We start from the raw sequence: 26,275 nt of genomic DNA, 5'->3' as shown, positions 1-26,275 counted from the left end.
GACAAATCCCCGATCCCCTAAACTTAGCTCTAGAGGACAGAGCTTTTTAAATTTTATTTAATTTCATTAGTTTTATTGTTAGTAATGCATTTCACTGAACCTGGTAACTTAATTGAAAAACACACAATTATTTTCAAAGTGACTAAGAAAAAAAACCCCTGCCAATTAAACTGATACAAGTACCTTCCTATCATTTAGAATTTTTTATTTTACATTTATTGGAATGATTTCTTAAAACTTATTTTTAGAGATTTATATCATTTATCACTCCCATGTAGTATCCACAAAAAGGAAAACATTAGCAAAAATGCCAATGATTAAGATGCTATAAAAAATTCTTCACGTGAAGAATCCAACAGACCTTTCTGAACTCCAAGATAGATCATCATGAGAACAACATACTTGAGCACTTCGGGCAAAAATTAACAAGGATTGAAGAACATCCCTCACAGACAACACTGAAACAGTTCCAGAGTCCGGATGGATGGGGCACGTCCCAAGCAGGGAGAAGACAGCGGTCCATCCACAGGAAGACTGCCAAGAGCCTCCAAGGTCAAAAACTAAAATTCACCTTGCAGCCTACAAGCCTGAGAACCTCACAGCCACCCTACAGAAGCCACCCACAATCTGGCTTGTCACTTCTCTGACATGGTGCTTTTACAAGAATAATATTTACTGGGGTTTTTTTCCCTTGATTTTAAAAGGTATTCTTGTGATTGTAAATAATTCAGGAAAACAACACAATAACAAAATATAAAGGAAAAATGTATGTCCCAGAATCTCATCAATATTGATAGCAATTTGATGTATTTCCTGCCCATCCTTTTCCTGTGCCTTAATTAGACTAATACTAGTGATGTAATTTTGTTAGTTTTGTTTTCACTTAGTATTTCCTGAAGCCAACAGAATATTCTGAAAAAAAATAATAATCCAACAGGAATCACTTTTATATTCAAAGCCATTGATCTCTGTGTTTTTCCACACTATTTTATTGAAGGATAATATATATCTTGAATAGAACTTGAAAGAGTGCTCCGCTACTGACTATGGAATTTTATTCCAAGGGACTGACGCTCTGTTGGCAAATGCTGATGTTGGTGCTTCCTTGATCCATTTCAGACAACATCAGGACTTCCATTCCTTCTTCAAATGTCCTTATTTGGTTTGCAGCCTGAAACATCAAGGGATTTTAGTGGCCCAGTCATGAATGAATCAAATTTAATCCCCTCTGTTCTGTTTCTGTGTTTTCCTGAACTTGCAGTGACTTTTTCATTCAATGCAAAATCAAAATGTAATCTTCTTGAAAAAAAATTTAAACAGCAATAAAACTCAACACATGTAACAGGAACAATGTACATAATTCAACTGAAGCGATAACAATATAGTCAAGACGAGTTTGCTCATGCTGAGGCAATGACAACAGTATCATAACTGTCACCTGAGAAATTACACAATGCCTTTGATGGTAAGATGCACCTTGATTTCAATGTGTAAATACTGCCATCTTAAAATCAATACTTATCAGTTTATATGGAAATATTAGGAATGTGATAAACTTTAACTCAGGAATCCAATCAGCAAAACTCAGACTGCAGGAAACTCTACAGGTCAAACAAGGTAGCTGTTTCAAATAGATTACAAGGAAGGAAAAAAAGAGAGAGAGAAGGGGAAAACAATAGATTAAAGAGAGACTTAGAAGACATTTTAAAATACATGAATATATCTCAATGGATTACTATATTCATGAGACAACTGGAAATTTGAACACTGCATATCTGAAAATATTATTAAATTTTAGGTGTAATAATGGTGCTTTGGTTATGTATTTTTCAAAAGAACCCTTATCTTTTAGGAATACATGTTAAAACAGTTACAGAAGGGATGATATGAAATCTGGGATCTGCTTCAAAATAATCTGGGCGGGTAGAAAGAATGCGAATGTGTGTGTGTGATGGGCAGACTCCTAAAACAGTTCCCTATTGTCCCCACCTTCTGGTAGTTACACCCTTATGTAATACCTTCCCCTTGAGTGTGGGCTGGACTTGGTGACTTTTTTCTAAAGAACAGAATTCAGCAAGGATGATGGGATACTTCTTTTATGATTAGGTTCAAAAGACTGTAACTTCCCTTCTTGTTCACCCTCTTTTGCTCTCCTTCTTGTGGGCAATCTGATGAAGCAAGCTGCCATGTTGTGAGATGCTCTATAGAGATGTCCATGTGGAAAGGAAGGAGGGAGGCCTCTCATCAACAGCTCCCGTAACTGAATCCTGCCAACGACCACTTCAGTAAACTTGGAAGTGGACCCTTCAGGTGAGATCTGAGATGACTACAGTCTTGTGAGAGACCCAAAGCCAGAGGATCCAAAAAAACACCATCTAGAGACCTACTCCACAAAAACTGTGAGATAATAAATGTATGTTGTTTTAAACTGCTAAATTTGGGGTAATTCATTTTACCCAAATAGATAACTAATAAAGTATGTGACAAGACTGGCCATGGTTTGATGAATTTTGGGGTGACTAAAAGTATATGGGGGTTCATTTACCAGGCTCTCTACTTTTGTATATGTGTAAAATTCTCCATGATAGGCCCGACCTGGCTGCAAAAAGTTAGGCTGAATCGCCCTTGTATAGCCCAGCGACGGAACATGCGTGTGTGTGGACGCAGCTGCACGAGGGTTTTTTTGTTTTTTGCTGTGCTGTGGAGCAGAGCTAGTTCCTCTCCAGCTCAGCTGTGCAGAATAGCACACATTGATGTTGCATGCTTTACAAATAAGCCATGTGGATGAAAGGCTCTTGGTGCTACAGCCAGGAGTCACTGCTGTGCCTCTGAGGTGGGAGAGCCAACTTCAGGACACTGGTCCACAAGAGACCTCCCAGCTCCACATAATATCAAACGGCGAAAATCTCCCAGAGATCACCATCTCAACACAAACACCCAGCTTCACTCAACGACCAGCAAGCTACAGTGCTGGACACCCTATGCCAAACAACTAGCAAGACAGGAACACAACCCCACCCATTAGCAGAGAGGCTGCCTAAAATCATAATAACTCCACAGACACCCCAAAACACACCACCAGACGTGGACCTGCCCACCAGAAAGACAAGATTCAGCCTCATCCACCAGAACACAGGCACTAGTCCCCTCCACCAGGAAGCCTACACAACCCACTGAACCAACTTTAGCCACCGACGACAGACACCAAAAACAACGGGAACTACAAACCTGCAGCCTGCAAAAAGGAGACCCCAAACACAGTAAGATAAGCAAAATGAGAAGACAGAAAAATACACAGCAGATGAAGGAGCAAGATAAAAACCCACCAGATGAAGAGGAAATAGGCAGTCTACCTGAAAAAGAATTTGAGTAATGATAGTAAAGATGATCCAAAATCTTGGAAATAGAATAGAGAAAATGCAAGAAACATTTAACAAGGACCTAGAAGAACTAAAGATGAAACAAGCAACGATGAACAACACAATAAATGAAATTAAAAATACTCTAGAAGGGATCAATAGCAGAATAACTGAGGCAGAAGAATGGATAAGTGACCTGGAAGATAAAATAGTGGAAATAACTACTGCAGAGCAGGATAAAGAAAAAAGAATGAAAAGAACTGAGGACAGTCTCAGAGACCTCTGGGACAACATTAAACGCACCAACATTCAAATTATAGGGGTTCCAGAAGAAGAAGAGAAAAAGGGACTGAGAAAATATTTGAAGAGATTATAGTTGAAAACTTCCCTAATATGGGAAAGGAAATAGTTAATCAAGTCCAGGAAGCACAGAGTCCCATACAGGATAAATCCAAGGAGAAATACACCAAGACACATATTAATCAAACTGTCAAAAATTAAATACAAAGAAAACATATTAAAAGCAGCAAGGGAAAAACAACAAATAACACACAAGGGAATCCCCATAAGGTTAACGGCTGATCTTTCAGCAGAAACTCTGCAAGCCAGAAGGGACTGGCAGGACATATTTAAAGTGATGAAGAAGAAAAACCTACAACCAAGATTACTCTACCCAGCAAGGATCTCATTCAGATTTGATGGAGAAATTAAAACCTTTACAGACAAGCAAAAGCTGAGAGGGTTCAGCACCACCAAACCAGCTTTACAACAAATGCTAAAGGATCTTCTCTAGGCAAGAAACACAAGACAAGGAAAAGACCTATAATAACAAACCCAAAACAATTAAGAAAATGGGAATAGGAACATACATATTGATAATTACCTTAAATGTAAATGGATTAAATGCTCCCACCAAAAGATACAGACTGGCTGAATGGATACAAAAACAAGATCCATATATATGCTGTCTACAAGAGACACACTTCAGACCTAGAGACACATACAGACTGAAAGTGAGGAGACAGGAAAAGATATTCCATGCAAATGGAAACCAAAAGAAAGCTGGAGTAGCTATTCTCATATCAGACAAAACAGACTTTAAAATAAAGACCATTAGAAGAGATAAAGAGGACACTACATAGTGATCAAGGTATCGATCCAAGAAGAAGATATAACAATTGTAAATATTTATGCACCTAACATAGGAGCACCTCAATACATAAGGCAAATACTAACAGCCATAAAAGGGGAAATCGACCTTAACACATTCATAGTAGGGGACGTTAACACCCCACTTTCACCAATGGACAGATCATCCAAAATGAAAATAAATAAGGAAACCAAGCTTTAAATGATACATTAAACAAGATAGACTTCATTGATATTTATAGGACATTCTATCCTAAAACAACAGAATACACATTTTTCTCAAGTGCTCATGGAACATTCTCCAGGATATATCATATCTTGGGTCACAAATCAAGTCTTGGTAAATTTAAGAAAACTGAAATTGTATCAAGTATCTTTTCCAACCACAACGCTATGAGACTAGATATCAATTATAGGAAAAGCTCTGTAAAAAATACAAACACATGAAGGCTAAACAATACACTACTTAATAATGAAGTGATCACTGAAGAAATCAAAGACGAAATCAAAAAATACCTAAAAACAAATGACAATGGAGACACGACGACCCAAAACCTATGGGATGCAGCAAAAGCAGTTCTAACAGGGAAGTTTATAGCAATACAATCCTACCTTAAGACAGAGGAAACATCTCAAATAAACATCCTAACCTTGCACCTAAAGCAATTAGAGAAAGAACAAAAAAAACCTAAAGGTAGCAGAAGGAAAGAAATCATAAAGATCAGATCAAAAATAAATGAAAAAGAAATGAAAGAAACGATAGCAAAGATCAATAAAACTAAAAGCTGGTTCTTTGACAAGATAAACAAAATTGATAAACCATTAGCCAGACTCATCAAGAAAAAAAGGGGGAAGACCCAAATCAATAGAATTAGAAATGAAAAAGGAGAAGTTACAACAGACAGCACAGAAATACAAAGCATCCTAAGAGACTACTACAAGCAACTCTATGCCAATAAAATAGACAACCTGGAAGAAATGGACAAATTCTTAGAAATGTACAGCCTTCCAAGACTGAATCAGGAAGAAATAGAAAATATGAACAGACCAATCACAAGCACTGAAATTGGAACTGTGATTAAAAATCTTCCAATAAACAAAAGCCCAGGACCAGATGGCTTCACTGGCGAATTCTATCAAACATTTAGAGAAGAGCTAACACCTATCCTTCTCAAACTCTTCCAAAATATAGCAGAGGGAGGAACACAACCAAACTCATTCTACGAGGCCACCATCACCCTGATACCAATACCAGAGAAGGATGACACAAAGAAAGAAAACTACAGGCCAATATCACTGATGAACATAGATGCAAAAATCCTCAACCAAATACTAGCAAACAGAATCCAGTAGCACATTAAAAGGATCATATACCATGATCAAGTGGGGTTTATTCCAGGAATGCAAAGATTCTTCAATATGGTGATACACCATATTAACAAATTGAAGGAGAAAAACCATATGGTCATCTCAATAGATGCAGAGGAAGCTTTCAACAAAATTCAACACTGATTTATGATAAAAACCCTCCAGAAAGCAGGCATAGAGGGAACTTTCCTCAACATAATAAAGGCCATATATGACAAGCCCACAGCCAATATCGTCCTCAATGGTGAAAAACTGAAAGCATTTCCACTACGATCAGGAAGAAGACAAGGTTGCCCACTCTCACCACTCCTATTCAACATAGTTTTGGAAGTTTCAGCCACAGCAATCAGAGAAGAAAAGGAAATAAAAGGAATCCAAATTGGAAAAGAAGAAGTAAAGCTGTCACTGCTTGCAGATGACATGATACCATACATAGAGAATCCTAAAGATGATACCAGAAAACTACTAGAGCTAATCAATGAATTTGGTAAAGTAGCAGGATACAAAATTAATGCACAGAAATCTCTGGCATTCCTATACACTAATGATGAAAAATCTGAAAGTGAAATCAAGAAAACACTCTCATTTACCAATGCAACAAAAAGAATAAAATATCTAGGAATAAACCTACCTAAGGAGACAAAAGACCTGTATGCAGAAAATTATAAGACACTGATGAAAGAAATTAAGGATGATACAAATAGATGGAGAGATATACCATGTTCTTGGATTGGAAGAATCAACATCGTGAAAATGACTCTACTACCCAAAGCAATCTACAGATTCAATGCAATCCCTATCAAACTACCACTGGCATTTTTCACAGAACTAGAACAAAAAATTTCACAATTTGTATGGAAACACGAAAGACCCCAATTAGCCAAAGCAGTCTTGAGAACGAAAAATGGAGCTGGAGGAATCAGGTTCCCTGACTTCAGACTATACTACAGAGCAACAGTAATCAAGACAGTATGGTACTGGCACAAAAACAGAAATATAGATCAATGGAACAGGATAGAAAGCCCAGAGAGAAACCCACGCACATATGGTCACCTTATCTTTGATAAAGGAGGCAGGAATGTACAGTGGAGAAGGACATCCTCTTCAATAAGTGGTGCTAGGAAAACTGGTCAGGTACATGTAAAAGTATGAGATTAGATCACTCCCTAACACCATACACAAAAATAAGCTCAAAATGATTAAAGACCTAAATGTAAGGCCAGAAACTATCAAACTCTTAGAGGAAAACATAGGCAGAACACTCTATGACATAAATCACAGCAAGATCCTTTTTGACCCACCTCCTAGAGAAATGGATATAAAAATAAACAAATGGGACCTAATGAAACTTCAAAGCTTTTGCACAGCAAAGGAAACCATAAACCAGATGAAAAGACAACCCTCAGAATGGGAGAAAATATTTGCAAATGAAGCAACTGACAAAGGATTAATCGCTAAAACTTACAAGCAGCTCATGCAGCTCAATAACAAAAAAACAAACAACCCAATCCAAAAATGGGCAGAAGACCTAAATAGACATTTCTCCAAAGAAGATACACAGATTGCCAACAAACACATGAAAGAATGCTCCACATCACTAATCATTAGAGAAATGCAAATCCAAACTACAACGGGATATCATCTCACACCAGTCAGAATGGCCATCATCAAAAAATCGAGAAACAATAAATGCTGGAGAGGGTGTGGAGAAATGGGAACACTCTTGCACTGTTGGTGGGAATGTGAATTGGTAGAGCCACTAAGGAGAAAAGTATGGAGGTTCCTTAAAAAACTACAAATAGAACTACCATATGACCCAGCAATCCCACTACTGGGTATATAACCCTGAGAAAACCATAATTCAAAAAGAGTCATGTGCCAAAATGTTCATTGCAGCTCTATTTACAATAGCCAGGAAATGGGAACAACCTAAGTGTCCATCATCGGATGAATGGATAAAGAAGATGCGGCACATATATACAATGGAATATTACTCAGCCATAGAAAGAAACGAAATTGAGCTATTTGTAATGAGGTGGATGGACCTAGAGTCTGTCATACAGAGTGAAGTAAGTCAGAAAGAGAACGACAAATACCGTATGCTAACACATATATATGGAATTTAAGAAAAAAAAATGTCATGAAGAACCTAGGGGTAAGACAGAAATAAAGACACAGACCTACTAGAGAATGGACTTGAGGATATTGGGAGGGGGAAGGGTAAGCTGTGACAAAGTGAGAGATTGGCATGGACATACATACACTACCAAATGTAAAACAGATAACTAGTGGGAAGCAGCCATATAGCACAGGGATATCAGCTCGGTGCTTTGTGACCACCTACAGGGGTGGGATTGGGAGGGTGGGAGGGAGGGAGACACAAGAGGGAAGAGATATGGGAACATATGTATAACTGATTCACTTGGTTATAAAGCAGAAACTAACACACCATTGTAAAGGAATTATACTCCAATAAAGATGTAAAAAAAAAAAAGAAATTCTCCACGATAAAGAGTACTTCAAAAGCAATCAGTGAAATACGGTAATAACAATTAACTGCCCCTCCTGTGCCCCACAGCTTCATGGCAGTATAGTTATCCTCTACACGGCTGCACTTTTTCTGTATCTTGCATTTTGCTGTATTTCCTACTCTGATTTGTCTACTAGGCTCCATAAGACGGTAAATGTTTACTGAGTATCTGCTAAGTGCTAATGAAAAAATGGTCTAATGCACTGACTTAAAAAAAACAAAACTAAGATAAAAGGCTCTTTTTATATTATGTCTATGATCAATTTGGGGAATGGCAACAGAATAAGTGAAGGTAAACTAAAGTGATGATTAAAAGGATATATAAATACAGAAGGGGAAAAAAGGACCTCTGACAATGGACTAAGAAAGAATAGATGAGGGCAAATGTATTAGTTCATTTTCCAGGCTGTGGATTAATAGGTGTCTCTGTTTTTATTTCTTTTTGTTTTGTTTTGTTTTGTTCAATCTGCCTGACTTTTGACAATTTTACTCGTTTTTAAACCGCAGGGCAAGAGGAAAAAAAAGGGATGTAATAGTCACATATTTCCCCTTGTCAACACATGTAGAAAATGTTAAAGATGATGGAAACCATCAGAAAAAATTAAACACTGAGTTAATTCACACAAATTAAATACTGAACGTGGATTCAAATTCCCACAGAGCGTACAGCTTGCCAAGTCATTAGAGGTCTAAGTTTATATTTATAAGGTCACATCTCGAGGGACTTCCCTGGTGTTGCAGTGGTTAAGAATCCGCCTGCCAATGCAGGGGACACAGGTTCGATCCCTGATCTGGGAAGATCCCACATGCCATGGAGCAACTAAGCCCGTGTGCCACAACTACTGAGCCTGCACTCTAGAGCCCACAAGCCACAACTACTGAGCCCTCGTGCCACAACTACTGAAACCTGCACGCCTAGAGCCCTTGCTCTGCAACAAGAGAAGCCACCACAATGAGAAGCAGGCACACCTCAACGAAGAATAGCCCCCGCTCGCTGCAGCTAGAGAAAGCCCACGCGCAGCAACAAAGACCCAACACAGCCAAAAATAAATAATTAAAAAAAAAAATAAGGTCACATCTCGATAAAATTTAACAAGTGTTTTAGAAGAGATATAAAATGTTTTTTTATCAAACCCACTCGTAATTTTCTTATCTTCTTTTGACAGGGATAATTTTAAGTTAGCTATTTGCCACTTCGTTCTTATAAAACGATTATAGGATGTGACTCACTGAGACCTAAATTATGTGAAAGTGCTAGAAAGAAATCTGCTGAGCATCAGCTGTGGAGGCCCCGCGACCTGCAGTCCCTGGAAGCAGCTGTAATCCAGTCCACAAAGGGAGAAACAATGTATAAGTAGTTCATTTTACAAGTTCTGGGTGGGACCACCTGAATTTAAACACAAACTCTGTTTCTTACTAAGGGTACAAGTTTAGGCAAATTATTTAAATGCCCCAAGCTTCCGTGTGCTCATCTGATAAGAGAGCATGACAATGTAGTTAACGTCTACATTTGTTGCAAGGATCAAGTAAAATAGCACATGACTTAGCACAGGGTGGGGTACTGTAATTACCCCTCTGTAAATGAGAGCCATTATTGCTGTTATTATCAAAACCACCAGAAGATAATCTTAGGCCCTTGGCTACCCAAACCCATATTTTTAGGATGTATGAATGTGAATTACTGTACGGAGTGTAATAAACTTCCCGCTCCTTTTCGGTTGATATTTTGATATTAAAACTGGGGAGGTAAAGTTAGAAGGATGGGTTTATGCATGCTCCTTTATGATATTGCAATGTAATATACTTCTAGGAACCCAGTATCCAACTAAGTCAGGGTTTCTCAATCAGGGGCAGTTTTGCCCCCAAGTGAGTTCCAGGGGACGAAAGGCAATTTGGGACATCTGGAGACATTTTTTTATTGCCATGACTGGGAAGGTGCTACTGGCATCTGGTGGGTAGAGACTAGGGATGCTGCTAAACATCCCACAGTGCACAGGACAGTCCCCCACCCACAAAGCATTATCCAGTTCAAAATGTCAATAGTGTCAAGGTTGAGCAACTCTGCCCAAGTTAAAGCCAAGAACAGAATTCTCCTTTTAGTTGGCCTTTAAAGGTTTGGGGCAAGCATTTAACAACAGCTAAGACTGATTTTAAGCTCTCTTACTTTTAGCCAATGGAACTACTCATGATTCTTTCATCATACTGACCAAGACTTCAGAAAGCTTCTTCCTGATGCTGTTAGCTAAAACATACTTCACTTTTTGAGAAGAAAGAACAGATATTTCATGAATAAATAAGAATCCCACACCGTTCCTTAATACTGTGACCCAGAAAACTGATCCGTACTATATTGCATATGATATATAAATATTTGACATATAAATAAATATGATGCACTACTTTATATTTCCCTATAGCAAGAGTTTGTGGGCCAACGGATCCAACACCACTATATGTTACAGGTGGGGAGGAGAGGCAGAAATTGAGCATCCCTACAATTTCTTTAGTGGCTCTGATCTTCCAACCAACACTCCTCTCCACTCCAATCAAAACACTTCTAACAGTCTCTGTGGATATTTCCAGTAAAAAGCAACAACAGACCCCCACCACCATCAGGTACCTTGGCATTTTACACCACCTATTATTATTTGAAGAGCTTGAAACCAGAAGCCCTATTTTTTCCAGTGAAAATATTTGAACGGGCTGTCAAAAAGCCTCTCAGAAATACGTCCCATCCAACAGCAACAAATCCTGTACAAACAAATCAAGTGGTGCAGAAATCCTCTGCACGAGATGATAGGGGAGGCCTCCATGCTGACACTGTAGGCGAGCCAAGTTTTCATGTACTTGGATGGCTGACCTCCAACTTCTGACATATTCATTATATTCTAGCATGTCGGTTGCAGATTGCATTGAAGTGATGACAGCTACAAGACAGCCAATGAGGAATATGGCCATTCTGGCAACAGGTGGCCTTTCACTTGCACTGGGAAAGTTAATCTAGTTTATCATCAAAGTATATTATGTTCAAGGAGTGTCATGTTTTGAGAGCTCTAGTGACAGATCAAACAGAGAAAGCATTCTTCCGTGGAACGTGCCATTTCGGGGAGACCAATCCTTTCAAACCACTTCATTGTTTATGCTTGACTCAGGTCTGTTAAGTTACTTCGTTGTCTCAAGGTTTACATTACAGTTCCCAAATTATGGTTTGTGTCCCCTGTCAAAGGCTGACGGAGGTATCTACAATCTCACTTTAAACAATCAAATACCTCTATTGCAAGGAATTTTTAATAGCCCTAATTTGTCAGCAAAAAAAAAACATATTGAAGAATAGGTCAGCAGCTAAAGTATATTCATCTATTCAAATTGACCATCACACTTCTAGATGAATTTTCAAATTATACATGTTCAAAACCAGCTTTGCCTACCCCCATTCAAAATACAATTTTTTAAAATAATCATTGAAATGAAATCATAGCCAAGGCTCATAATGGAGAAAAAATGGCCCCTGGAGGGTACTAACTTCTCTTCGGGTTTAACCTTGGATTTTGGCAGGAAATCCCTCCCCAACCTCTCTCCCATTCGCACTAAAGCCTGAGATAAATGATGCTAGATGGTAATATTTATTCAGTCATCCCATTCCATGGCTGCCTTCCAAGTTGGATGATTATGTTTTGCTGCACTTTGGACCTCATTTGAAGAACTCTTAATAGTTCTAAAACATAGGGAAGCAATCAAAATGCTCATGTGCCTTGTGGAAAATAATTTTAATTTGCTTCAAAATCTTCTAGCCTATTGGATCATTCTTTATGAAGAGCCTTACTGTAAGAGAAATAGAGTTACACTGTTTATATTTTCTTCGTTCTATGTGAACTCCTCTTTGCCCAGGGATAGTCCAAGACATTTAATCTCTAAAAGCAAATCAGTCTCTCTAATCCACAACTACTCTCCTGCACTAGAAAGGATGGCAATAGTCCCACAAACATATATAGAGAAGGTTACCTATTCATAGTACTTCTCTTGTGTTCTTGGTGGGGTTCTACTAAAGACTCTAAGATAGGCATCAGCTGACTCATCTCAGATTTTGATGATTCTGAGTCATTTACGTTCCATCCTAGCAATCTGGCAAGTACCTCCTTGGGGACTGGTCAAACTGAGCACCCTTTAGGCCAATGATCTCAAAGCATGCAGTTCCTCTGGTTACTGAACACTTCAAAGAAAAGGAAATATTTACACATGTAAGGAAACAAAAGCGACATGATTTACTTTTGCTCTGTAACTACTTCACCCACCTATTACTTAAAATATGGATCAGGAAAAAAAAATATGGATCAGGTATTCTATTCGATTTAAACAATCACACATACAGCACTAGCTAGACATTGTTCTCAGTACTTTTCATCCATATTACAATAATTTAACCTCCTAAAAATCCCATGGAGTAGATGCTATTATTATATCTCTTTTACAGATGAGAAGACTGAGGCCCCAGAGGATAGGCGACTTTCCAAGGCCACAGAACTAGTCAGTGGCAGTCCAGGTTTGCACCTATGTAGGCTTACACCAAAGTCCACGACATTAACCACCATGCTGCGCTATCTCCACCAGCAGCATAATAACACCATAAATAATACCTAAACTTTAATGAGCCAGGCTAGAGACTGTGCAGGGTGTCTGTAATCTCTGCCACAACCCCTGAGAACAGTACAACCATCATCCCAGTTTTACACAGGAGGAAACTGATGATTGGAGAGGCTCACCGTTTGGCCAAAAACTCACAGCCACACAGTGGTGGAGCGTGGACTGGATACTGGGGAGATAAAGAGATGAAACAGAAAATAGTTCTACTTCTGAAGTTTCTGATAGTTTATAAAAGGAGCTGCTCATTGGTCTAAAAGCGTCAGGGACATTTTTCGAAGCACAATCTTTCTCCCTAGAAAAGTGAAACTGAAATTCTGGTTAGCTAGTCTTCCTCAGACATTAGAAGTCTATTCCTAAAGAACCTGGAGATTCAGTTGTTACTCCATTAAGTTAATAAGACTCTAAATCTTCAAAAATACCCAAAGCTAATTTACTTATGAAAGGAAGTAAAAAGAAAGTTAAAAAAATTGAATCCTTTCACAAAGGTAAAATTACTTTGCATTTAAGAATCCCAGCATTTGGGCTTCCCTGGTGGTGCAGTGGTTAAGAATCCTCCTGCCAGTGCAGGGGACACAGGTTTGAGTCCTAGTCTGGGAAGATCCCACATGCCACGGAGCAACTAAGCCCATGCGCCACAACTACTGAGCCTGCGCTCTAGAGCCCACGCGCCAAAACTACTGAAGCCCGTGCGCCTAGAGCCCGTGCTCTGCAACAAGAGAAGCCACCGCAACAAGAAGCCTGCGCACCACAACAAAGAGTAGCCCCTGCTCGCTGCAATTAGAGAAAAGCTTGCCTGCAGCAACGAAGACCCAACGCAGCCAAAAAGAAAAAGGATCCCAGCATTCATAATTCTTCTTTTTAAAAAATAATTATAGTTAGAAATATAAGACAAAATGTAATGATATCAAGAAAAAATAATACTAGCAAATGTCATTGTTTTTTCAGGAAGAAAATGAGGTTTCCAGGAGAAAAAAGATAGCACAAATTTTAAAAACAGAATAAAATATTAAGTTTAAAGCACATGTATGCTGAAATATTATGCAATCATTTAAAATTGTGTTTATAAAGATTTTTATGAGGTTGGTATAGTATTTATTTGTATTAAGGAACAAAGCGTAAAGTCTGAATGTACAGTATAATCCATTTCTTCTTTAAAAATGTATTCATTTAGTCATTTACATACACATATAAATTTCAGGTAGTAAATGTACCAAAAATTAACAAAGGAATTCCCTAAATGGTAGGATTAAAAGTCATATTTATTTTCTTTATACTCTTTATATTTTTTAAACTTTCCACAATTCAGTACATATTTTATGTTATGAAAAAATACCACTAATTAGAAAACTATGGAATAACTATATCACTCTGCACAGATCCCCACCTCAGACATCCACAAGCCCAGGTCGTAGCTGGACTGGAGACAGGTTCTCAAACTGGACTGAAATCTAACTAAGAGGGCTGTTTAACTGAGGAAACACAGGGGGTAAAGGAACAATGGAAATCACTGCCATAAGAGCCAGAAAACAAATGAAGTCAAGTCCATGGATATGGCAAGATCACATTTGGGAGCACAACAGTATCCACCCCACGGGTTACATGGAGCAAAGTCAGTAGCCTAGAGAGCTAAAGCAAAGTGGGAGGAAGTTCGGAAAGAGGACTAGGCATTGCAGGAACCAACAAGGCTTCCCTTTGGTGCCTTGTGCCTTATCTCTGAGGTGGTTACATTAGCTTAAGGAAGGCACACAAGGCTAGACCAACTAAATTGTGTTGGGTTCCCTAACACAACCACATGAGCCAGCCACACGGTGGGGAAGTACAGCTCATTGACACCTAGTACAAGGATAACCCAAACTCCCTGTTTCCTGCCATAACATAAAATCCAGAACAGCTCTAACATCCCAAGAGCCACCCAGACTCAGGCCTAATTAGAACAAGCTTGGCCAATCCAATAGCCATAGCTGCTTTCAGGATGCTAAGAAGATAGGGATTTTAGGACAACGGAAGGAAGGAAGGAAGGAAGGAAGGAAGGAGGGAGAAAGGAGGGAGGGAAAGGAAGGAAGGAAGGAAGGAAGGAAGGAAGGAAGGAAGGAAGGAGGGAAGGAGGGAAGGAAAGGAAAGGAAAAAAAATCCTGAGATTTAGAGATTCCAAGGGAAGAGTCTACCTTTAAGTAAATTTCCCGGATCACAGGAAATCCTAGGAAGTTTCAGAGAAGACCAAAATTAGCCTAGTTCAGCTCCTGACTAAGAACCAGGTAAGATGTAAAAACTGTCCCAAAAGTATAACCAAAGACATTGAGCTTGTCCAGATGTAGCTATGGCTTCTCAGAAATGTAGTATTATTTGTGACTACATGTAATGAATGGTCAGATGGTCCAATTCTGCAATTAAATTGAGGCTCAGATAAAATGTTTAACTTTTTATATTTTTATGCTCTGCACTTTTTCATTTAAATTATTCTTTGAATGCAGTGAACTTACTCTGTATTTCTTTGTATCCCATACAACACAGATTATTAAATATTTGATGAAATGTCAAATTAAAACCTAAGAATTATTTACTTTCCCAGTGAATTCCCACTCTCTAGACTTATTATAAGATTTCTCAAAAATTAAGCTAATTATCCATTCTAAATGTAATAGTTTGCATCTACCAACCTTAAAAATCTTAAAATAACAGCCAAAATGTTACCTGTTTCTTAATGGAAAAGAATATTAAAAGAAGAATGTCTGTCTACATGTATATAACTGAGTCACTTTGCTGTACAGCAGATTGCCACAGCCCTGTAAATCAACTACACTTCAATAAAATTAATTAATTAAAAATTAAGCTAATTTAAAAACCATGTGGGGATTAAAGCATTTATTAGAAATGTTCGTGGATATCGAAAAAAATTGAAGTAAGGATAATAATTCTTTTTACTTTATAGATAATTCAAAATAAAATCTTTATTTTTACACAAATTGCTTCATATTTTGTTTTTGGGTTTTGTCTTTTTTTTTTAATGAGATGGTGCATTTTTTTTTGGGGGGGGGCATGCCACGTGGCTTGTGGGATCTTAGTTCTCAGACCAGGGATCAAACCCAGGCCCGTGGCAGTGAAAACACGGAGTCCTAACCACTGGACCTCCAGGGAATCCCCAGTTCATATTCTGAAATCACTCATTGGTGTAATCTTTTGGAAGAAATTTTAATATAATACGTATTTGTTAGCAGTTCAGAAAATCTATTCAAGAAAGTAATCACAAAAAAAAAAGAAAGTAATCACATAATTCAGTTTATTTCTTCAAATTAAGGCATTTCACTATTAAACTGCAATATTATCTGACTAATTTTCAATTAAAAGAATGCACTTTTAATTGAATAAACAAGAAATTAAGTTTCACCAACATGGTGTACTAAATTGCAACATAACACACAAATAGGAAGAAAAGACGGGAGGAATAAGTACGTATATATCCTTGGTATAATAATGAAGAAATATTAGTTGGATTATTTTTAATTACACAACACCAAAAAAAGAACTTTGTAGATTTCAAAAACAAAATCAACGAAAAGAAAATAAGACTATGTGTTGATAGAGCCTCTTTTTACAGAAAACTTTTTCTTCTAGAATACTACCTTAAACTTAAATTCAGAAAGCTATATACCAAGTTATTCATGGTAGTCTTATTTATAATAATTTAGTTGACTGCAACCTAAATACTAGCTATGTTTTGAAACATTAAGCAAATTATTTAACACAGATGAATGGGATAGAACCAGAAAAAAATATGTTAATTATATACTTCTAATGTATAAAATATTTATGATGAGCATTATATTTGTGGGATAATTATCCTGAATACTCATTGACCCTTTTGCATAATTACCAGTCTAGAGCAGCATTCTAGAACCTCCTATGGCTCGGTAAAATGAGAACTGGTTTGGAATGGGCACCCTTCATGGTCTGTCCACGTAGGAAAACTTTGTTCTACAAATACATCTGTAACAATCAGTCCAAAACGGCCAGGACTTAATTAATAACTGACAGCTTCCCTAATTTTTGTCCCTGCTTCCAGCTTAGGATCAACCAGAGAAAGCCAAAAATATATGCCTAATCAGTCACATAGGATACCCTGCTTCTGGTTATCCCACCTCCAGCTTCACCATGCCAACAACCGCCAAGCAGGGCATACCTGAAGCCTTCGCCTTTTTCCACTATAAAGCTTTCCCATGTCTCTCCCTGTATATGAGTCTCTGCCAAACACGAGTGATGGTGGCTGACGTCCTTGCTACAGCAAGCTCTAAATAAATATCTTTTGTTTCTCTCATTTGATTGGTTTTCATTTATTTCCACACCATGGAAGAACTGAGAAAATGCCATGACAAACTTGTAAAAGAATTCATAAAAAGGCAAAGTCACTTAGTTATTGCAAAGTGTGTATCATGGAATTTATACCTAAATATGACATACAAGGTAAGAAATACATGTAAACATTTAAGAGCACCCCCCTTTGAGAATCTCTGTAACATCTTTTTTTAATACATTCTCACATACAGTGATCTCCAAGCATCTTTAAATTTGTACACCATTAATAAATTTTGGCAAGCACTACCAAAATATAGATACTTATTTATACACTTGTACATGTAACAAATTTAGACAATTTAGAGGATGAGATAAAGTGAAATAAAACTACTTTTAAACATTTGGTGAATCATGATGACTTCACGCTATCAGTAGCTAATGCCTTTGTTGTGGGTGTAAATTCACAAAAAGCTTTTAAAATAATTTCCAAGTTTTATGTCTAATAATTCGATGATTAGATTGTTATTGTTTTTGCCTCTTAAATGGCTAAACATGAACTCATATTAGGTGTGGGTAACATGTCAGCTCTGCCACGTTCTAAATGCTTGTCTGTGCTTAATCACTGTTATTATTATATTTTATCTGTGGTGTCTCTGCCAGAACCTTTTTAGTCCACTTTCCATCTCAAGACTGAAATGCAAACAAGATAATATCCTCTATACAACTATTAAAACAGGCCCATACAGTCTATAAAAGTTTGCAGGATGCTGAAAGCAAACAGTCAACTGTCTACCAACATCCAATTTTTTGTGGAACACCCCAAAATAAGTGTCAATCAATAACTTAAATATTAGTAAACTTATTTCTCATTTTAGATAATATATGAATAGGAAATTAATAGATAAATAGAAGTTCTAATATTTTCCTCCCACTGCTCAATGGATACTTGTGTGGAGATATGCTTTGTAGACCAGTCTACTACTATATGATGTCCCTGAGTTTAATCAGCAAACAGGTTTTTTTTCTTTCTTTTGAAAATAAAGGTGAAGAGGAAATGAGATGGCAACTGTGTTTACATTTCCTCTTAAATTCACATTAGGAAAGGGATTATGCATAACTTTTTGTGACTAATGACCTTCTGAGCTAACGGAAGGAGAGGTAGATCTGAAGAATAAAACAATAGAGCCTTCAAATATTTGTTATTCCAGCTTTCCTGTTTTCCTTCTTTGAAAATTGGCAGCTCCAGAGTTCAAAGCATTTCAATATTTAGTTCATGTTAAATCCGCACAATTATCTTATAAAAATTATGCATCGTAAGTGGCTTGGTAAGCACATTAGCTGATTCTCGTATTACCCAAGAGAAGGCATGTCAACCAGATGTGCTGATAAATCTAAGTTCAAAATTTCTCAGTACGAACAGTCACTTATCTGCATTTTTAGTAGCCATGTTTGCGATTCCCGTCATTAGTCATTAGTGCTCTAAACTTCCCTTCTTTATTTCTCTCAGTAATGACAGAATTTAAACAACAATATCTCAGCCATTTTTGAGTCATTCATATTATGCATATCTCTACTGATTATTGAACTTTTTAAAAACTTTTATCTACTTCTTCCCTGATATATTTGTGAAAGTTCCATTATCATTATCTTCTTCTGCTAAAAAACTCTGTTTGCTCTTTGGCTATTACCTTTTCCTTGTCAGTCATAACTAATGGGACTGAATCTTGTTTAATTTTTTTCCATCTATTCTACTCCTGTCATGCTTTTATTTCCCCCTACATATAGATCTTAAAATAAGTCAAAGGAACCAGTTCATTAAAGAATTATTTGAATGCCTCTCACAGCACACAGGCTTTCATTGTGGTGTCTGCCCAGATTCTTCATTTCATTCTACTTCTCCCAACTGGTTCTCTCTCCTCGTACAGAATACAAGGAAACTCTTTTAAATCATCTTTCTTAAAGTCTGATACCCAATGTTATGATCTGTAAAACCAATTTGCATGATAGTCAGTCTTCAGTTAGCCATGGCAACTGGGGAAATATTGGCCTGTTATAATTAATTGAAAGCTCTTGAAAGGAACCAGAATTCACGTAGGGCACAGCTCTTCACCTTCCACCAAACCTGCTCCAATATTCAAGTAAATTATATGCATTTGAGAAGTGAACTTTCCCATCCATTTTCCAGTAGGCATGATAATAGATACTAAATTAACTAAAGGGAGAAGGTCCAAAACAACAGCACAAAAGGCAGTACAGACTATTGATACCAATTCTTAAAAGTGATTACTTCTGGGAAGGAATGCATGATTGAGGAGTAGGAAAGACGGTGAATGAACATTCAATTTCTACTGTGTCCCCTTCTGTATCAATTTAGTATTTCATAGCAGCATGTATATTCTATAATTCAAGATAACAAGAAAAAGAAAGTATATGAAAACTAATCACCTGTTTAAATTAACTAACTGCATAAACAACTGTAAAAATAAATTAATTGCCTGTGTAAGTAATTAGCTATTTCCAGCAAAGAATATACATTAAAGTTATGGTCAAAGCACTATTTATTTTTGTGAGTTAAATATAGCTACAACTATATCTTAAATATATTAAATTTATATTTTGAACATATTAAGTATACTTAAAATATATCAAAATGTATGTTTATAAGTCAAATATACCTTTTATACATATTGCATATTATATCTTCAGACCTTTTATGGTTGAAGTCTGTATAGGCAGTAGTTAGATCCCCAGATGCCAGTTCTACCCTAGGCATTCAGTTCTCACCTATTCCACCCAGGAAAGAATGAAGAGGTTTACCCCGAGCACTTAAACAAGTGGCTCTGGAGTTACTAGCCAGGCACAGCTGATCACTGGGATCACGAAAAAAGCTGAACAGTGGGAGATTACAGTGAAAATGTACATACTAAACAGTGATCTCCCAGTCCCTTTCCTGGTTGCCTTTCAGAATGATGGCAAGCCGACTCCTAATCTGTCTCACACTAGCAGGAAACTGGAGAAATGTAGACGACCAAATGACAGTGCCAGAGAAGCCACCAGCAAAGGCCACCAGTTGGCAAAGCTCCATCCCACCCCAGAGCTTCCATTCACCTTGAATGCCTTGTTCTTAAACATGATCACCAGGGTTCGCCAACAGCAAATATTAAAGTCTAAGATCAAAACAAAAAAAATAAGAAAAAAATTGCAGGAAAATAAAAGAGAGAAGAACACTTTAAAAATTATAATTAAATTTCCAGGACATTAGGGAAACTCATATCCATGGAACAAGAACAGAACACTATTTTTAAGAAGGAACATGGAGAGAATAAGAAAAAAAATCTTACAAACTAAAAATATGACAGGAAAAATAAAATGAATGATCTAAAAAAAAACTCCTGTGCTCATTTTCTCAGAAAGCAACTGGATGATATATTCCACCAAAATGAAGAAATAAACTAAAAATGAAGAGCACTTGTCAGATAATTCATTTTTGCCCTAATTTACACCAATCTATTTATCTATCTAGTATTTTAGGTACTGTCTTGCAGGGATGATATCACACTTTGTACACCATTTTATAACTAAGCTCTCTCACAGAATTACATATCAACATCCTATCATGGCAATAAATACAGATTTATACATTTCCATCATTATTTTTAAATCCTGTCCAATAAGGCTTATAAACATTATTACTTATTAATCCCAATTTCATTTACATACATGAAAAAACTATAGCATATACATTATGGAAATGCATTTAATTGGGTGTCCTGGTGGACCTGGATGTTTCGGGACACAGGGATCACTGCAATACCTCCGTTCCATGACTTCTACGGTCCACACGTTGGAAACCACTTCACAGGGAAAAACAAGCCCTTTAGCAACAGGAAGGATAAAAGTCCCTTCGTCATGTGTGTCATTTACTCATTCAACAAATACTCACTGAAGACCTACTGCGTAGCCAAGCATGGTGCACTTTAAAGTAGTTGGACCTACAGGACAGCAAGGCACCATGAGGAGCTTGGAGCACGTGGAAACGGGTGTGGGGGTGGGAGTAGGGAAAAAAATACTTAAAATAACAGCCAAAATGTTACCTGTTTCAAACTTCTGTGACTTGGACAATTTACTAAGGGCCAGCCCTGCTTCAGACTTGCCCCAAAGCCACCCAAAGAGACGTTCCCTAGACTTCCTTTCTTCCTCAGAGGAGAGAGGCATATGTTTGGACCAACCCTGGTCAGAGACATGCTACTGCTTGTGTTAAGGAGACCCTGCACATCATGGACTAAGGTCAGGATGTCTACAGCTCCTCTGTGAAGATTTTATGGGCCGTTAGTAGTATCACAGAAGGAATTTTTTACGCTTCTTCACATACCACTATTCTCTTCTTTGAGAAAACTTTACAAAGTAAATTGGAGGGGGGAGAAAATGAGGGGGGCGTTGATAAAAGAAACTCTCCTCCTGATGATTGAACTTTTTGAAAATATTGTCAGACCCGATCACAGTCCCCAGACAAAATGCTTTGTACACATACTTCTCAGCAAGATAAAATAATAAGAACAAAGCCTAAGTCAGAAGCACCATGGAGCAAAGAGGGAAGCACTCCAGTAAATTCATCCTGAGAATGTCATCTTTATTTTGATGAGGGACAAATCACATCTTAAGTCATAAGATGTATATGTATATGCTCCCAGGATTAAATTGTTAAGGGTAAGGCATTTGAGAATAAAAAAATGTGCATCTCAGCCCCATGCCTCCTCCTAACTGAAGTCTAATCCAGTTGAAATCAAAACTTCAATCCCTCAACCAAATAACTTCTCCCCTCCTGTACCCTTAATCCTAACCCACAATTTTACAGACCAGGAGTGAAGCGGGGGAAGTGGCATGGTCTCTTCTTTTCCTCCTTTTAATCCAAAGCCTTTCTCACCTACTCACGGGCAAGGGCAGTAGGCAGAATAGTGGTAAAGGAGTAAGAGCTTCTTTTCTCAGTTGATGCTGTTCATGGTTCTCTTTGACATGACTGATAACCTTTGCAAAGTCGTCATCAAATTGTGGCTCTTCTTCTATGGGTTTCATAGTACATTTGTCCAAGTCCTCCTCAGAGACCTCCCCATGCACCATTTCTCGGGGCAGGGAATGCAATTTCAGGCTGGGCTCTTTAACTTCACCTTAATTCTCGTCCTCTTTGTACTCTTCATGCAACCTCTTTCTGTCAGGGCTCCCTCACCTCAGCAAAACCCCCTCTCCAGGACAGGTTTCTTCCAGCAGAGTTCACTCCTGGCTGTCCTGTTCATGGTCAACATGACCTCCAGGAAACACTGTGAACACCTGCCCGGCAAACCATTAAAGTGCAGGTCTCTCCCTGTCTTAGCCTAAGTTGCCAAGAAGTAGGGCCTCAGATAGAGCTTTGCGAGCAGGTAGTTTACTTGGGGTAATGATCCCAGGGAGCAAGAGAGCAGGAGAAGAAGACAGAAACAGAAGGAGGCAAAGCCAATACAGGTACACATTTTCAAGCTGGCCACCATGAAGGACAAGGATGGGGATCCCGTCAGGACAGACTGCAGACCTGTAAGAAATGCTTCTGGGGGTGGGGTGAAGGTGGGGAGTTGGAGGTGCTGAGGAAAGTAGGAAGCATTTATCTACCGTTTCCCCTCCCCCATTGATCAAGTGTGGCCCCACTGGTATTAGCTCCCCACAATTTCAAGTTGAGTATGAATGAATTCAGGGCCACTATATCAGAGAAGCCCTAGAGCAGAAAGGGAAGGCTATGCAGTGTGGGCCTGGGGCCAGACCCTCTCTCATTGTACTTATACAAAACACCAGCAGTGACCTCAGTAGGAGGTGAGGGGCCAAGAGAATTGTGAAGTGGTGCACAAAAGGTGCCCAACACACTTTCTCTAACACCCTCTCTCTCCTCTCCTGGATGTTAAAAGACAAAGTCATGACTCTTGCACAAATATAAAATGAATGTTTATCAAAGATGCCCTTTAAATTATTAACTAATGAGGGAACCAGTAAGATGTCAGAACCTGTTCAAAGGAGAATTCAAAGTGCAGATACATGGTTAGGCCCTTAGGAATACCGGAATGAAAGGAGTTTGCTTAATTGATATAAAACTAGCTTCTCTGGAGTAAAAAGAGGGAGGAATCAATTGCATCTCCCTCAGACAAAATTCACTTGCATCTCTATGAACAGGAATAATCTGTATTACTATCAATTTTCTATAATTTACAAAGTTATAAAGTAACTCAAAGAAAATAAAAGCTACAGTGCCAGAGAATCACATAACCAAGGGGAGTGTTCTAGACAATGCCTAGTTTCCATTTTAAAAGACCCAGTTATCATTTTTGCCCACTTCAAAGTCTTTCCCCATTTTTCTTGACGAGGCCACCATGCGATACCCTAGCCTTTATTTTCCCATATGCTCATCAAAAATTCTGTTAGGAATTCACTTGTGATCCAACCCAAAGAACTAAAGGGTGAACTTCTAAGTCAGGGGTCAGCAAACTGTGACCCTCAGGCCAAGTCTGACCATTAGAATTTTGAAGATAGTTTTACTGGAATTCAGTCACACTGACCTATTGCCTAGGACTCCTTTCACTCCACAACAGCACAGATGAACAGTTGCAACCAGGACTGCATAGCCCACAATGCCTGATATATTTACTATTTGGCTCTTCATAGAAAAAGTTTGCTGACCTCTGCTTTAGGTCATCAAGCAAACAGCAAGATTGTGAAATGTCGATTTTCCTTTCCATCAGATGGCCCCTGTCTCTAACAATGGTTTTCCAGGGGTTGAGGCCAAGAAGGGAGCACAGGAGAAATACCTGGCATTTTCTAATCCTGTTCATAGCCTTCAAAGAACCCCCTTGTTCTCTATCACACCACCTAACTTTCTCTGATGTAGACTGGAGCTGGGTAATAGGGGGCCAAGAGTTCAAAGACTAGTTTTACCACGTCCTAATAAAGTCTACAAAGAAATGTCTAGACCTCTCCTTACAAAGTATAGGCACTTACCGCCCATTGTCTTCAATTTATGAGCCTTAATTAAAATTCCAAGATCCCAGGAAAGGTCTTGTCCCATCACTATTCCAAGACAAAGCTGCTGCTAAACGATTAGGGCCGAGATTCAAATCCAGGTCTGACCCAACTCAAAGCTTGTCCCTGCCCGACTCTCAGGTTATGCATGATTCTTGGGGACTCACCTCACATGAATGCCATCTACTTGCAGAGCCATTTTGTTGTTAGTTTTAAAGACGCTGGATGTGGCAAGAGCAATGTGGTGAGAAAAAATGTTTTAGGCAGAATGCTTGATACCTCCTTGCTGCTTCCCCACCATTCAGATGGGGGAGGAAACATGGGTCGGCTTCCACACCAGCCTGGCAGAGGAAACAGACATCTGTCTCAAGACGGTATTTCTTACTCTTGATAGCAGCCAGGAGTGCTTTCTGATCCAAAAGCAAAAGTGTCTCTCAGCTAAGAAATATGAGATTAAAACTCAAGCATATTGAAACTAAACTTTGAATTAAGTTTCTTTCTTTTCTTTTTTTTTTAAAGAACTGCTTAACAACAATGAAAAAAACGTTATATTTCTAAAGCACCAGGTAGGATGTTTCGAATTAAGTTTTGGAGGAAAAACATTCAGAAGCCAATTAGTGGAAGGTAAAGGGTGAACCACGGAAAGGCAGCATCTTCACAGTCGCCTGATCCCTTCCTTTCAACACACAGAAAAACAAGCATAATGCTTCCCTTTTTCTTTGGTTATAACAAGAAAATAAGAGACTCAGGTTTTCATCTCTGATGGTATAGACAGGGATTGTCAATCTGAGTGTCAAGACTGTTTCTTGAGCTGATGTTTGCAGACCATCAACTGTTTTCCTCATTTTCTGTGCAGGTCGTCCCTCTGGTTGTTTTCACTTACAGAGGTCAAGTGTCACATTTCAAGCAATTCTGAGGATGTCCTGGCCCACTCTTTCTTGAGGCATCATGCAATAAAATAGTTGATGGATACCAAATATAGTTTGGTGTTCATAATATACTGGGAAAAAGCAAAGCTTTTGGATTCAAATTTGGGTTCAAATACTGGCTCTGTCCTTTACTAGCTGTGTGATCTGGCACCAATGCTTCACATCTGTGAACTTTAGCTTTCTCATCTGTGAGTTAGAGAGAATAATCACTTCCTAATTTTTGTTGTGAAATTTAAACAAGAAAGTGTAGGAAAATCTTAGCACGAAGCCTGACACACGGTAGGTATTTCAGTAAGTATTCACTCCCTCCCACTCTACTCTGCTATACTCAGCAGTTACCATGCTTCAGAGAAATTTTATGAGTTTTGATATTGCAACTACCCAAAGATGCACTCCATTGTGTTATTAATTTCTCCTGTCTATTTTCTATCCCATAACTATCACAAACGCACTTGTGTTTCTCCTCAGTTTAACTGGTAAATTCTTGATGAGGCAGAACAAAAGGAAACTCAAACTAGCTGTCTGCAACAAAACCCATCACTAAGGTTGGGTGTGATTTAATAATTGGCCTATAGGTCTTTGTTACTAAAATATCAGAGTGCACCTCAGGAAACAGCATGACACAGCTGAAGATAATTAGTAATGACTGGCATTAGAGAACAGTAGAACTTGGATATAAGAAGAGGGTGCTAAGCTTTGTAAAAGTTAAGCACTCTTTTTGTGTGTAACAGACCACCAGCTGCTTTGGTGGAAGACAGGTTTAGAACAGAGCCCTTTGGTGTCTTGAATTCAAAAGGAAAAGGAGTCCTAAACAGCATTGTAATAAAAAATAAAAAATACTCAAAAAGTCTAGGAAAGACGTTGGCTTTTTATTTTGATGTAGATGGACTTTTTTTTTTTAAAATGAACTGTTATTTTTTTTTTAAACAGTACCAGTGGGATGTGGCTTCATGTTGACTTTTAAGCTCCTCAAT

General features: G+C 38.2%; 1 long non-coding RNA gene across 1 annotated transcript in view; it reads right to left on the bottom strand.

The window, feature by feature from the left end:
• Window positions 1-983: 983 nt before the first annotated feature.
• LOC109552360 (uncharacterized) overlaps window positions 984-26,275 on the bottom strand; it is a 46,528-nt gene continuing 21,236 nt past the window's right edge. The window contains exon 6 of the long non-coding RNA XR_012332289.1: window positions 984-1,171. This is a non-coding gene — a long non-coding RNA (uncharacterized lncRNA). The remainder of the gene's footprint in view (window positions 1,172-26,275) is intronic.

Source organism: Tursiops truncatus, chromosome 6 (genome assembly GCF_011762595.2).
Source record: "Tursiops truncatus isolate mTurTru1 chromosome 6, mTurTru1.mat.Y, whole genome shotgun sequence".
Lineage (NCBI taxonomy): Eukaryota > Metazoa > Chordata > Mammalia > Artiodactyla > Delphinidae > Tursiops > Tursiops truncatus.
Note: the sequence above shows the minus strand (reverse complement) of the source record. Positions and strands in the feature narration are given on the sequence as shown.